This window comes from Hyla sarda, chromosome 6 (genome assembly GCF_029499605.1).
Source record: "Hyla sarda isolate aHylSar1 chromosome 6, aHylSar1.hap1, whole genome shotgun sequence".
NCBI classification, from domain to species: domain Eukaryota; kingdom Metazoa; phylum Chordata; class Amphibia; order Anura; family Hylidae; genus Hyla; species Hyla sarda.
The window spans coordinates 253,856,661-253,870,415 of record NC_079194.1 but is presented as its reverse complement, the minus strand read 5'-3'; positions in this window follow the sequence as shown (position 1 = coordinate 253,870,415).

Sequence of the window (13,755 nt, the reverse complement as noted above, 5' to 3'; positions counted from 1 at the left end):
AGATTAGCTGGACTGCTCATGTGGTTTCTTACATAAAAAATGCAACCACATTAGTCAATGAGAACCATAGTAAAGAGATTTATCATAAAACAATACATTTTCACAAGGAGCTGTGAGTCCAGAAGTGGGCACCATGAAGTGACATCCGCCTACAGGGCAGGTAGACAAGGGTGTTCCACTTTTTGTTTTTATCCTACAATATGTAATTTTTTGTAATAGATTCATTGGTAATTTATGTTCTTTATTTGTTTTAAAGAAATCTAATTGATTCGGACTGTTTGTTTTGCTGTGTGAGCTCCACTTTCTATACTTGTACACAGCCTGTGTTCCCTGCCTTGAATGAGCTCTGCCCTCTCTGTCTACAGTCTGTGTGTCCTCCAATGTCTCTCTCCTCTTGTTCACTAAATAAGCTGGCGTGTAACTCCATCATTGCTGCTCTATCTAATTCTGAGAGAGCAGAAAGTCCTTCTGACATATTTGCCTTATCTTTCTCTGAGCAGCAGCTAAAAGGTAGGACTTATTTAAAGGGGTACTCCGCCCCTAGACATCTTATCCCCTATCCAAAGGATAGGGGATAAGATGTCAGATCGCCGCGGTCCCGCTGCTGGGGACCCCCGGGATCCCCGCTGCGGCACCCCGCTATCATTACTGCACAGAGCGAGTTCGCTCTGCACGTAATGATGGGCAGTACAGGGGCCGGAGCATCGTTACGTCATGGCTCCGCCCCTTGTGACGTCACGACCCGCCCCTTTCAATACAAATCTATGGGAGGAGGCGTGGCGGTCGTCACGCCCCCTCCCATAGACTTGCATTAAAGGGACGGGCCGTGATGTCACGAGGGGCGGCGCCATGACGTCACGCTGCTCCGTCCCCCATATCGCCCGTCATTACGCACAGAGCGAACTCGCTCTGTGCTGTAATGATAGCGCGGTGCCGCAGCGGGGATCCCAGGGGTCCCCAGCAGCGGGACCGCGGCGATCTGACATCTTATCCCCTATCCTTTGGATAGGGGATAAGGTGTCTAGGGGCGGAGTACCCCTTTAATGAAGGATGTATAGAATAGTGGTCTTCAACCTGCGGACCTCCAGATGTTGCAAAACTACAAGTCCCAGCATGCCCGGACAGCCATCGGCTGTCCGGGCATGCTGGGAGTTGTAGTTTTGAAACATCTGGAGGTCCGCAGGTTGAAGACCACTGGCATAGAAATTTGTTTCATTTTTCATTCAGGAATCAAGTCAACAATAAAAAAAGATTCCACACAAAGTCCATAAAGGGGAGATCAAACCTGTGCAGAGGAACAGTGGTGCAGTTGCCCATAGCAACTAATCAGTTTGCTACTTTCATTTTGTAAAAGTTCCCTGAAAAAGGAAAGATGGAATCTGATTGGTTTCTATGGACAACTGCACCACTGTTCTTATTCACAAGTTTTGATAAATCTCCTCCTAAATTTATAAATTCAGATGATTTTTGTGATAATAATTAAATCTAAACTGTTCCACTTAAATACATACATCACCATAAGTTTCTTTCATGGGCCATCCAAAAAGTTGTGAGGTATAAAAATAATAAGACAGATAGATATTAGATGAGACTAAAGCTTGGAACCGATATATACTTAGCCATGTAACACTGCGGTCCACCACACCTAGGACATACAGTCGGGACTATAATCCCTTAAATATGTGTCTGCCATTAACCCACTTAGTTACTATGCACAGCTGAGCCTTTAAACCTGTAAACAACGTGTCAGATTATCATCCCTAAGGACACATGACATCCACGTCACTTGTGTGATTTTCTATCTGTTAAGGTGATCCTGTCCCATTTCTATGCATTTATGGCAGCTCAAAACTTACGTATAGGTTACACCTAGGCTGCATTCACACCACGTTTTGGACATACGGGTGCCGGGGCAAACTGGGCGCTCCCGTACCCCAGCCGGATCAGCCCGTGACTCCATTTACTTTAATGAGCCGACCGGAGTCAAACGGTGACTCCGGTCGGCTCAGTTTTGACCCGTATGCGGTTTTGGGCCGGACCTAAAACCGTAGTATACTATGGTTTTAGGTCCGGTCACAAAACCACATACGGGTTTGACTCCAGTCGGCTCATTAAAGTAAATGGAGTCATGGGCTGATCCGGCTGGGGTACGGGAGCACCCGGTTTGCCCCTCCCCCTGCCAGATCCGGCACCCGTATGTACAAAACGTGGTGTTAATGCAGCCTTATTTGGACTGAGAAATGTCAGCCTGTAAAATAGACTTGAATCAATACTGTTTTATTTAGACTCTGGTGCCTCAGACCTCACTTATCTTACATTTGGATAATGTAGTTAGATATTATCCATTTTCTCCCACTAGTGATTTTCCCTGCATTAGTTGAACTGTAAAGGGTCCGTTCACACTGGTGAATTTTGTGTGGATTTTGCTACTATTGACTTCAATAGGTCTGCAGAAAATCCGCAAATCTGCCACTGTTGCAGATTTTCTGCTGACCCATTTAAGTCAATAAGTAGCAAAATCAGCTGCAGAAAATCTGCAGCAAAATATGCACATGTGAACCAGAGGTCGCCCCTCATATGAATGTGCCCTAAGGGCTCGTTCACACGAGCGGATTTCTTTTCAAACTTGCAGCGGATCTCCTGCTGCGAGTTTGAAAAGGGGAGGGGTCTCCGTGCGCTAGCCGCAGCAGATTTTTGCCAGCGGAATCTCTGCTGTTGAAAATCCGACACAGACCCCATTGAAGTCAATAGAGTCTGCAGTGGATTTTCAACAGCAGACATTCTGTTGGTGAAAGTCTGCTTTGGGTAGCACACGGTGACCCAACCCCTTTTCAAACTCGCAGCGGGAGATCCCCTGCAAGTTTGAAAAGAAATCCACTCGTGTGGACGAGCCTAAGGGTTGGTTTACACACTCTTATTTTTGCTGCAGATTTACTGCAGCAAATTTGGCTGCTTATTGACTTTAATGGGTAGAAAATCCGCTACAGCAAACAGGGCTGCCATCAGAAATTTTGGGGCCCCTTACACAGCTCAAGGCCTGCCCCCCCCCCCCCCCCCATGGCCCGCCTCGACTACACCCGACCTAAATTAATATATTGAAGCCATATTTAAATAGTTTGGACATGTGTGATGAATGAGGTGATACCACATATGTTTAATATTACTTGAGAAAGGGTAAAAGGGGATGATTCAAACTTTTATTAGGAAAGGGGCTTATTCACATTAATTACTTTTTTTTTTCTTTTACACATTTTTTTCACAATAATTTTATCCCTATAGGATATAATTTTGTCACGGTGGTAATGAGTAGCCCGCTAGAGCCAATTTCCCGCATTTAGGCCTCTAAAGGGTTAATTGCCCAATCGGCGATGTCAGCCATTAGCCATGGGTCCCTGCTGCTGATAGCAGCCTGGACCCACTGGGTATGAAACACTCTTAGCTTTTGAGCACGCTTTAAATTGCAAAAGTGGTTGCAGGGCGTACACTTATGCCCTGTGTCCTTAACGGATTATGCAATAAAAGCAACTATTAACAGAGCAGACTACCCAAACTATATGGGGGCTCCATATAGTTTGGGTGGGCCCCTCTGTTAATAGTTGCCCCCTTAGTAGGCAACTATTAACAGAGGGGCCCACAACAACTATGTGACCACAACTTTCCCCTATATAGTAGTTGTAGGCCTTTCTCTGCTAATTGTTGCTCCGATCCCCCCCCCTTGCCCCATGTACTTGTAGTCCTTAGCCCTTGCCCCCAGGCAGCAGGCTCCAGCTAGCTGCCACTGCAATAGAATTCTGCCCCGGGCACTCGGTCCCAAGTCATATTATACAGTATATACATTTTTTTACAGTACCCTCCAGTCCTAAGGGCAGGCTCCGTCTCTTCTTCCTTTCAAGTCGCCAATGCCGCTCTCCTCCTCGGTAGCCAGAAAAGCAGCAGCAGGGCAACTCTTCTCTGCTCCACTACAGCGCTACTGCATACCTCCCAACTTTTCTGAGAGAAAAGAGGGACAAGCCACGTCCCTAATCTCCTTACTACTGGGGTGACACACGGTAACAAACCTCCTCATGAAATCTCCCCACTACTGGGGTGATACACTGTAACAAACCTGCTCCTCATGCAGGGCCAGATTACGGGTGCCTGGAAGACGGAGCACTTCATTATGATGCCCCCCCCCCCCCCGACAGTTCCCCCACATTAGGTGCAGTATAGTCCCCCACATTTGGTGCAGTATAGTCCCCCACATTAGGTGCAGTATAGTTCCCCACATTAGGTGCAGTATAGTTCCCCACCTTAGGTGCAGTATAGTTCCCCACATTAGGCGCAGTATAGTTCCCCACATTACGCGCAGTATAGTTCCCCACATTAGGTGCAGTATAGTTCCCCACATTAGGTGCAGTATAGTTCCCCACATTAGGTGCAGTATAGTTCCCCACATTAGGTGCAGTATAGTTCCCCACATTAGGTGCAGTATAGTCCCCCACATTAGGTGCAGTATAGTCCCCCGCATTAGGTGCAGTATAGTTCCCCACATTACGTGCAGTATAGTTCCCCACATTAGGTGCAGTATAGTCCCCCACATTAGGTGCAGTATAGTTCCCCACATTACGTGCAGTATAGTTCCCCATATTAGGTGCAGCATAGCTCCCCCACATTAGGTGCAGTATAGTTCCCCACATTAGGTGCAGTATAGTTCCCCCACATTAGGTGCAGTATAGTTCCCCCACATTATGTGCAGTATAGTTCCCCCACATTATGTGCAGTATAGTTCCCCCACATTAGGTGCAGTATAGTTCCCCACATTACGTGCAGTATAGTTCCCCACACTAGGTGCAGTATAGTTCCCCACACTAGGTGCAGTATAGTCCCCCACATTAGGTGCAGTATAGTTCCCCACATTACGTGCAGTATAGTTCCTCACATTAGGTGCAGTATAGTCCCCCACATTAGGTGCAGTATAGTTCCTCACATTAGGTGCAGTATAGTTCCCCACATTAGGTGCAGTATAGTTCCCCACATTAGGTGCAGTATAGTTCCCCACATTAGGTGCAGTATAGTCCCCCACACTAGGTGCAGTATAGTTACCCACATTAGGTGCAGTATAGTCCCCCACATTAGGTGCAGTATAGTTCCCCACATTAGGTGCAGTATAGTTCCCCACATTAGGTGCAGTAGAGTTCCCCACATAAGGTGCGGTATAGTCCCCCACATTAGGTGCAGTATAGTTCCCCACATTAGGTGCAGTATAGTTCCCCACATTACGTGCAGTATAGTTCCCCACACTAGGTGCAGTATAGTTCCCCACATTAGGTGCAGTATAGTTCCCCCACATTAGGTGCAGTATAGTTCCCCCACATTAGGTGAAGCATAGTTCCCTACATTAGGTGCAGTATAGTTCCACACTATACGTGCAGTATAGTTCCCCACATTAGGTGCAGTATAGTTTCCCACATTAGGTGCAGTATAGTCCCCCACATTAGGTGCAGTATAGTCCCCCACATTAGGTGCAGTATAGTCCCCCATATTAGGTGCAGTATAGTTCCTCACATTATGTGCAGTATAGTTCTCAACATTAGGTGCAGTATAGTCCCCCACATTAGGTGCAGCATAGTCCCCCACATTAGGTGCAGTATAGTCCCCCCACATTAGGTGCAGTATAGTTCCCCCACATTAGGTGCAGTATAGTTCCCCCACATTAGGTGCAGTATAGTTCCCCCACATTAGGTACAGTATAGTTCTCCACATTAGGTGCAGTATAGTCCCCCACATTAGGTGCAGTATAGTTCCCCATATTAGGTGCAGCATAGTTCCCCCACATTAGGTGCAGTATAGTTCCCCCCACATTAGGTGCAGTATAGTCCCCCACATTAGGTGCAGTATAGTTCTCCACATTAGGTGCAGTATAGTCCCCCACATTAGGTGCAGTATAGTTCCCCATATTAGGTGCAGCATAGTTCCCCCACATTAGGTGCAGTATAGTTCCCCCACATTAGGTGCAGTGTAGGTCCCCCCACCTTAGGTGCAGTATTGTTCCCTACTTTAGGTGCAGTACAGTTCCCCCACAGACATACAGTCTTCAGCCATATACAGTGTTTGGCTGGAGGCTGTATGCCTGTTTACTGCCCCACTTCAGTATTCCGACCACCGCTCCGGGGTCACGATCTACTGCTATGGCCTATGGGATTACATAAGGAGGAGGTCTGTTACAGTGTGTCACCCCAGTAGTAAGGAGGTTACATGAGAAGGGGGTTTGATACAGTGTGTCACCCAGTAGTAAGGAGATTACATGAGGAGGAGGTTTGTTACAGTGTGTAACCCCAGTAGTAAGGAGATTACATGAGGAGGGGGTTTGTTACAGTGTGTCACCCCAGTAGTAAGGAGATTACATGAGGAGGAGGTTTGTTACAGTGTGTCACCCTAGTAGTAAGGAGATTTCAGCTAAGGAAAACCCTACAGATCAGAGCAGGTGTAAAAGAAAAAGAAGCTGAATAAATACAGTGGAAAAAAATTGTAGGGAATTAAAACCCACAAAGAAAACTATACTCCCCTTTCAGTAAATCAGGGCCAATATGTTTTAGACAAGGCAGCATCTGAGCTCAGCATCTTAGATGGTGTTGCACAGAGTTCCGACAACTGTGTGCAGTAATTTTTAGTGAGAATAATTGTGTAAAAAATAGTTATGGGAAATAAATATGAAAAAAAATGATAGTTGTAAAAAAGTGAGATTTGGGTAATGGTTTGTATGTACTTTCCGTATGGATGAGCCTGCTAATTCTGCTGGACTTGCTGGTAGATCTTCCCCTTGGGCTAGGGACCGGACACTGTCTGAGCGCTGGGTAAACAGCCGGGCATTGGACAGAGAACGGGTCAGAGCCCAAAAGGGCCTTACAGGAATCTGAAGAGTTAAGGCCCTTGGGATCTGTTGTCTCGAATTTGTGAATCTTCCTTGATTCTGTTCATATCCTAAAAAATGTTCTCCTCTGCAGTCTCTCTTTATGATCTGAATGCCAAAGTATTTCAACTGTGATGGATCCTGTTTGTGAAATGTGAGAATATGTGCAGAGAGGGTGTTTTTCATTGCCCTTCGTAATGTTGTAGATGTGTTCGGATATTCGTGTGTTGAGTGTTTTTTTTTTGTTCTACCTACATATTGTATATTGCACGTGCACTGAAGGATATGGATAACTTGTTTAGTATTACATGTTATGGGTTCTTTGATGTCCCATTTAAAACTGTTGTGGACTGTACTGTTGTAGTTGTTTTGGGAAAATATGTTATTTTACAGTTGGAACAAGTTCCGCAGCAGTGAAACCCTTTGATGTCTAACCATGTACGGTTACTTTCTACCTGTGTGTTCTGGATGGTTGGGGCTATTGTGGGACCTACATTTGGGGCTTTTGTATATATGATTTTAGGGGCAGATGGTATGATATACTGTAATGATCTGTCTTGTCGTAGGAGGTGCCAATTTTTACAGATGATTGTTTTGACTTTTCTCTGTTCATTGTTGTAGGGTAGGATTAAACGGATCTCGTTGTCAGTATGTTCTTTGCCTTTGATGGTTTGTTCAAAATAAGTGGATCTATCTTGCCGTAAAATCTTAGATTGTGTGGTCTGAAGTATCCTTCATGGATAACCACATTCTTGAAATTTGGCAGTAAGAGTCTGTGCTTCTTTTTCTTATTGAGTATTTTCTGTGCTATTTCTTTTTATCCTTCTAAAATGTCCTCCTGGTAGTATGTTGAGAAGCCATCTAGTTAAATGGCAACTGGAAAAGAGAATTAAACTGTTGGTGGAAGTAGGCTTGTGATAGGTTCTACAGACTGGTTTACCTGATGTGCTAGAAATTCTATTGTGGATGTGTTAGTGGATGCTGTGAATTTTAAATTGCAATTGTTGGAATTGAGGTTTTGTGTGGATGATCTGTCCCATACTAATATGATGTCATCTACATAGCGTCATTATCTAATATTATACGGTTATCTAATATTCACTGATTCTGTAGCAAGGGCCCTGCTCAGATACACAATTTTATTCAAACCAGCTACATCGTATTTCTCTAGATATATTCCCATTGGAAGGTATATGGCTAGTTTATACCTTGAGGTCTTAATTCTATTCTTTGGTTTTAAATGATTTTTTGGCCCTTTTGGGTAAAGAGCAACTCAGTACCTCGGTCTATCTTATTAGTTTGTAGCCACCCAATCCTTGTTTTTTTCATATACCAATAAAAATTATATTAAGAAAATATCACTGTAGCATGAGGTGTGCCTGCATTCCGCAGTGAATGTGTATATGTTGTACAAGATTGCATTGAATAGATATCACATTTTACAGTGTGTGTAGTAACCAGGTAACAAAGATATGTTTAAAAGAAAACATGTACCGACAAAAATGATTTGTTGCCTTCATCCGATAATGACTTCACAGAAACTAAATGTATACATTACAGTTTACTTTGTTATAGAGCATATAAAAGCAATATATAGAATTCACACAGTAAATAATCACTGACTTTGCTCAAATAAATAATACATATAATTCTTAGAAACTTGTAATGTATGTAATTAATGAAAATGGTTTATTTCTTGTGTTATCAAGCTTCTTTTTCCCACTCAAATCCACTCTCCCTTTAATAAACTGCTCAATTTCATCCAGTGTATATGTACTAGCTGCTGTTTGAGAGATCAACTTGCACGTTGCCAATACGAGTCTATGGAGGGGGGAGGGTGAGAAGGGAGATAAAGGGGGGAGTGACTTCAGAGAGCAAGGTCAGAGAGAAACAGAGAAACTGTAAAGAGACTGCTGTACTGTAAGTATTAGGTCTCACCTTGTACTGTCTTATGCTTTTCACTACTGATCTATATTGTCACCCATGCTGTGTATGAAGACATAGGAGAGAAAGACTTTTCTTCTGTATGAGTGCAGTATATGGGAGACATAATAGGGGTTAGGCTCAACCAACTAGCTCAGTGGGGTGTCCTGGTACCGTATTTTATACGTTACCTATGTAGAGGTCCCCATAGTCAGAGTCCCTAGGACTTTGGGGTCCCTCTTTTCTAGTCTTCCCCTTGTCACCTCTCACTTAGCCACTAAATGAATAGTAGTTCTATCTGATATTTATACAGTTATAAGTATAAAAAGTGTATATATTGAATTGTCTACCTGTTTGTAGAATAACAGGACCTGCGGGTCATGTGATCAGGTGGAAAATTCTATGGTTTTGCTTTAGGACCTTAGGAGATCCCAGTGACGTGTTCACCCACCATGCCTTGTAACGGTGAGTGACAGCTGACACGGACCAATCCAAAACGGCCCTGCCCCTGCCCATATAAGGGAGCAGCGGCCATTAAGCGTTCTCTTTCCTCGTGGGCTGCTGATAGAGGAGGATCTGCGCAGCTGTCGTCAGCAGTGACTAGGCCCAAGCCTTGTGGCAACGGCCATTCATACAAAACTTTGAGTTATCTCAATCCCTGTTAACTTCGCAAGATCACCAGACCTAAACAGACCCCTAAATCCAGACGGATCTCTGCACAAATCCTAATTCTATTAATCCTTGGATAAATCAATGGTCCGCAGCATCTGTCAACCATTGCTGAGCTGTATAGAGACTGTGGGGGAGATTTATCAAAACCTGTGCAAAGGAAAAGTTGCTGAGTTGCCCATAGCAACCAATCAGATTGCTTCTTTCATTTTGCAGAGGTATTTTCAAAAATAAAAGAAGCGATCTGATTGGTTGCTATGGGCAACTCAGCAACTTTTCCTCTAGATGGGGTTTGATAAATCTCCCCCTGTATTACCAAGACTGTTGCTGTTAATTGGATGTACCACAAGTACTTCAGTAAAGTTTATGCAAGTTCAAGTTCATCCCTATTGTGGACCTTCATTCATTTAAGCACGCACCTATCGTTTCTGGGAAGGGTGGCGATAGGCCAAAGATTTACCTCAGCGTATTAACCCTCACCCTGGCGTCACGAGTGACAGGGGTTAAATTAACCCCTCATATACCGAAGCAACACCCCAACTACACTACACCCCCAAGGCCCTACCACATCAGGGGCGAGTGAACATTAGAGAGGAAGCCTGCAGAGGGAAGATAAAACTAGTGACAAATGCCATAGGTTATAAACCGGCCAAAAATAGTGCTGATCCTTATGTTCATACACAACAGCTTTACCGAAAAGTTACCTGATGCTTCCACCTGTGAAACTTATGCCACATGGACCCTTTTGGAATACATCTGCACAACTGCAGCATTTGGGTACATTTTTGTATGATAGCATATATGCCTGCTATAGTGACCGAACATGGTGTGTACTCATAGGAAGGAAACAGCAGTACAGAGGAATGAGTGGGGGGAAAGAAACCATAACAGAGATTCTCTGTTTTGATGAATCTCTATTTTTAAAAGTTGCTGGGACTCCCATCAATCAGCTGTAATCTGTGGGGAGTGGTGTTGCTAGGGTTGGTGTAACCCAGTGCAGTAGAAAAAAGTGGCACCCCATCCAAGTATCACCCCCCCATTGCGGAAAATTATTTCCAGCATGATAATCAAATATACCAAATGCCAAATAAGGGGAAAGCACTAGAGATGTTTTTACTATGTAAAACTACAGCTCCCAGTATGACCTTAACAGTGATAAGGTTATGCTGGGAGTTGTAGTTTCGAAGACCATAACTGCAGAACTCACAAGTGACTATAGCTCTTACGGGAGATAGTGAGGCAGAATACACAATAATATCAGTGACTACAGGTGACGTGTTCTCTATAGTCTTTTCTTATCTAATTCAGTTGGTACATACCGCCGGGACATAACCCTGCCAGACACTGTATTATGTGAATATAATACTGCCAGACACTGTATTATGTGAATATAATACTGCCAGACACTGTACCCTCTGAATATAAGCCTGCCACACATTGTGTTTTCTAAATATAATATTACCACACACTCTACCCTTTGAATATAATATTACCACACACTGTACCCTCTGAATATAATATTGCAACACACTACCCTCTGAATATAATATTACAGCACAATATACCCTTTGAATATAAAACTACCACACACTGTACCCTCTTATTATAATACTACCACACACTGTAATCACTGAATATAATATCACCACACACTGTGTTCTCTGAATATAATACTATTACACACTGCACCTCTGAATAACCTTGCCATACAGTCCACCCTCTGAAAACAACACCACAACATATTGTGGCGCATAAAAACTGTACCACCCCAGAAATTCCTTATAATATAGCATATATATATATATATATATATATATATATATATATATATATATACATATCTCTTAAATTCAAAACACTCCTTACATAAAGTAATAATGGCCCCTGTCATGTCCCCCCTACATATAAAATACAGTATAACAATGCCCAGTGAAGTCACAGTACAGGGCTAATGCACCCAGTGATGTAATGGTGCAGAGATAATACACCAAGCAATGTCACAGTACAGGGCTAATACACAATGTTGTCACAATACAGGGTTAACACACACACAGTAATGTCACAGTACAGAGATAATAAACAGTGATATCACAGTACAGGGATAATACCCACAGTGATGTCACAGTACAGAGATAATAAACACTGATATCACAGTACAGGGATAATACACACAGTGATGTCACAGTACACGTTAATTTCTAACGATAATTTGTTTTCCTTTAGTCCTAACAGTGGCACAGATGGGGTATTCCGCCCCCGTGAACTGGTTAGGACTGGAGAAAATTTTATTGACAACCTTAATTAAACTAATTAGCGGACCCCCCTTACATATAGGGGAAGAATACCCCCGCCCCCTTGTGTAATATACACGTAATAAAAAATAGAAAGAAGGAAATAGAGGGAGGGATTGTTGTGCCACTGTTAGGACTAAGGGAAAACAAATTATCGTTAGAAATTAACCAGTGGCACAGATGGGGAAATAGCAAGCAGAGCAACAAAATGTTACTTTAGGAGTAAGAAACTTTAGATCCACCTCCTCCAGAGGCTCAAAGGGAGAAAATGATAACCCCCAGAGCACGACTGATGAATTCCAAACAGGGATAGGTCGAATGACTGTAGGCTTAAAGGAAATGTCCGGTGCTCACTTTTCTCATTTTATCCGTTCCGGGCTGAAAAATAAAATAAAAATGTTTTCTCTTTCCTGCCTAGGCTCCCCCGGTGCTTCAGTACAGGTGTTCGGTCCCCGATCTGTATTCTTCTTATTTCCTGTTAGCCCTGCACGTCACACGGAGCTTCAACCTATCACCGGCCGCAGCGATGTCCCGCCTCGGCCAGTGATAGGCTGAAGCTCCGTGTGAAGTGCCGGGCTAACAGGAAGTAAGAAGAATACAGCACGGGGACCGAACACCTGTACCGGAGCACCGGGGGAGTATAGGCAGGCAAGAGAAAGCTTATTTTCTTTTTTTTTGCAGCCCGGAACGGATACAATAAGAAAGGTGAGCACCGGACATGTCCTTTAATTCTAGAAGCTCCTTTCAGGAATCTTCTAATCAGGGGGTCTTGAGAAAATGACCTATTGAGGAAAGCCGATATAGCAGAAACTTGCACTTTAAGAGTGGAAGAGGATAATCCTTTGTCCAATCCATCTTGCAGGAATCGAAGAATGGTAGGGATGGAAGCATTCTTGGGGGATAGTTGGCCCAGGCGACACCATGATGAAAAAAAATTCCAAATTCTTCCATAAGCTTTTGTAATAGCTTCAGATCTGGAGTGCGATAGAGTACTCAAGACCACCCCTGAAAGCCCTTCTAAGTGTGGAAGGGACTGATCAACCTCCAGGCCATCAGGTTGAACATTTGTAGGTTCGAGCAGCTGTGAGTGTCCCCTGACACAATTCCTTGCCCTGGGGGAAGCCTCCAAAACTGACCTTGACTCATTTGGATTGAGTTAAGTGAACCAAGCTCTTTTGGGCCAGTATGGAATGATGGCTATCACAGAGACTTGGTCCTGCCTGATTTTCCTCAATACCCTCGGAATCATGGAAAAGGGAGGGAAGATGTAGGCCAGCCTGAACCTCCATGGGATTGAGAGAGCATCTACCGCCACAGGATTGTCTTCCCTGTAAAGGGGGCAGAATTTATTCACCTTGGCACTGAACCTCGTTGCCATGAGATCGATCTCTAGCATACCCCACCTGAGCGTGATCTGATGAAAGATGTCTGGATGGAGAGACCAGTTGGAAGACCCCTGCTCAGGTGGTCTACTAAGACATTGTGAGTTCCCTGTATGTGAATGGCTGACAAATGGGTAAGGTTCAATTCTGCCCAATCCAGACTCACACCTATCTCTCTCAGGAGACTTTGGGACCTCGTGACTCCCTGTTTGTTGATGTACAGTATAGCAGTCATGCTGTCCGATTGAACTCTTGCCACCTTCCCTTGAATATGAGGCGCAAAATTAAATAGGGCCAGACTGATGGCTCTCATTTCCAGGAGATTTGAAGATAGCATCTTATCCTGTAGAGACCAGGTCCCCTGGACTGTCATGTCCGATAAATGAGCTCCCCAACCTACAAGGGATGCGTCTGTGGTAAGTATGATCCACACAGGTGGGATCAAACACTTGCCGTCCTGAAGGTGAACCCACCAATTCAGGGAGGACCGGACTTGAGGAGACAGGGAGTGCACAAAATTTAGTCCCACTGGACTGTGATCCCACTTGGCTAATACTTCCAACTGAAGTGGACTTAAGTGCCTAAGTGCCCATGGTACTGC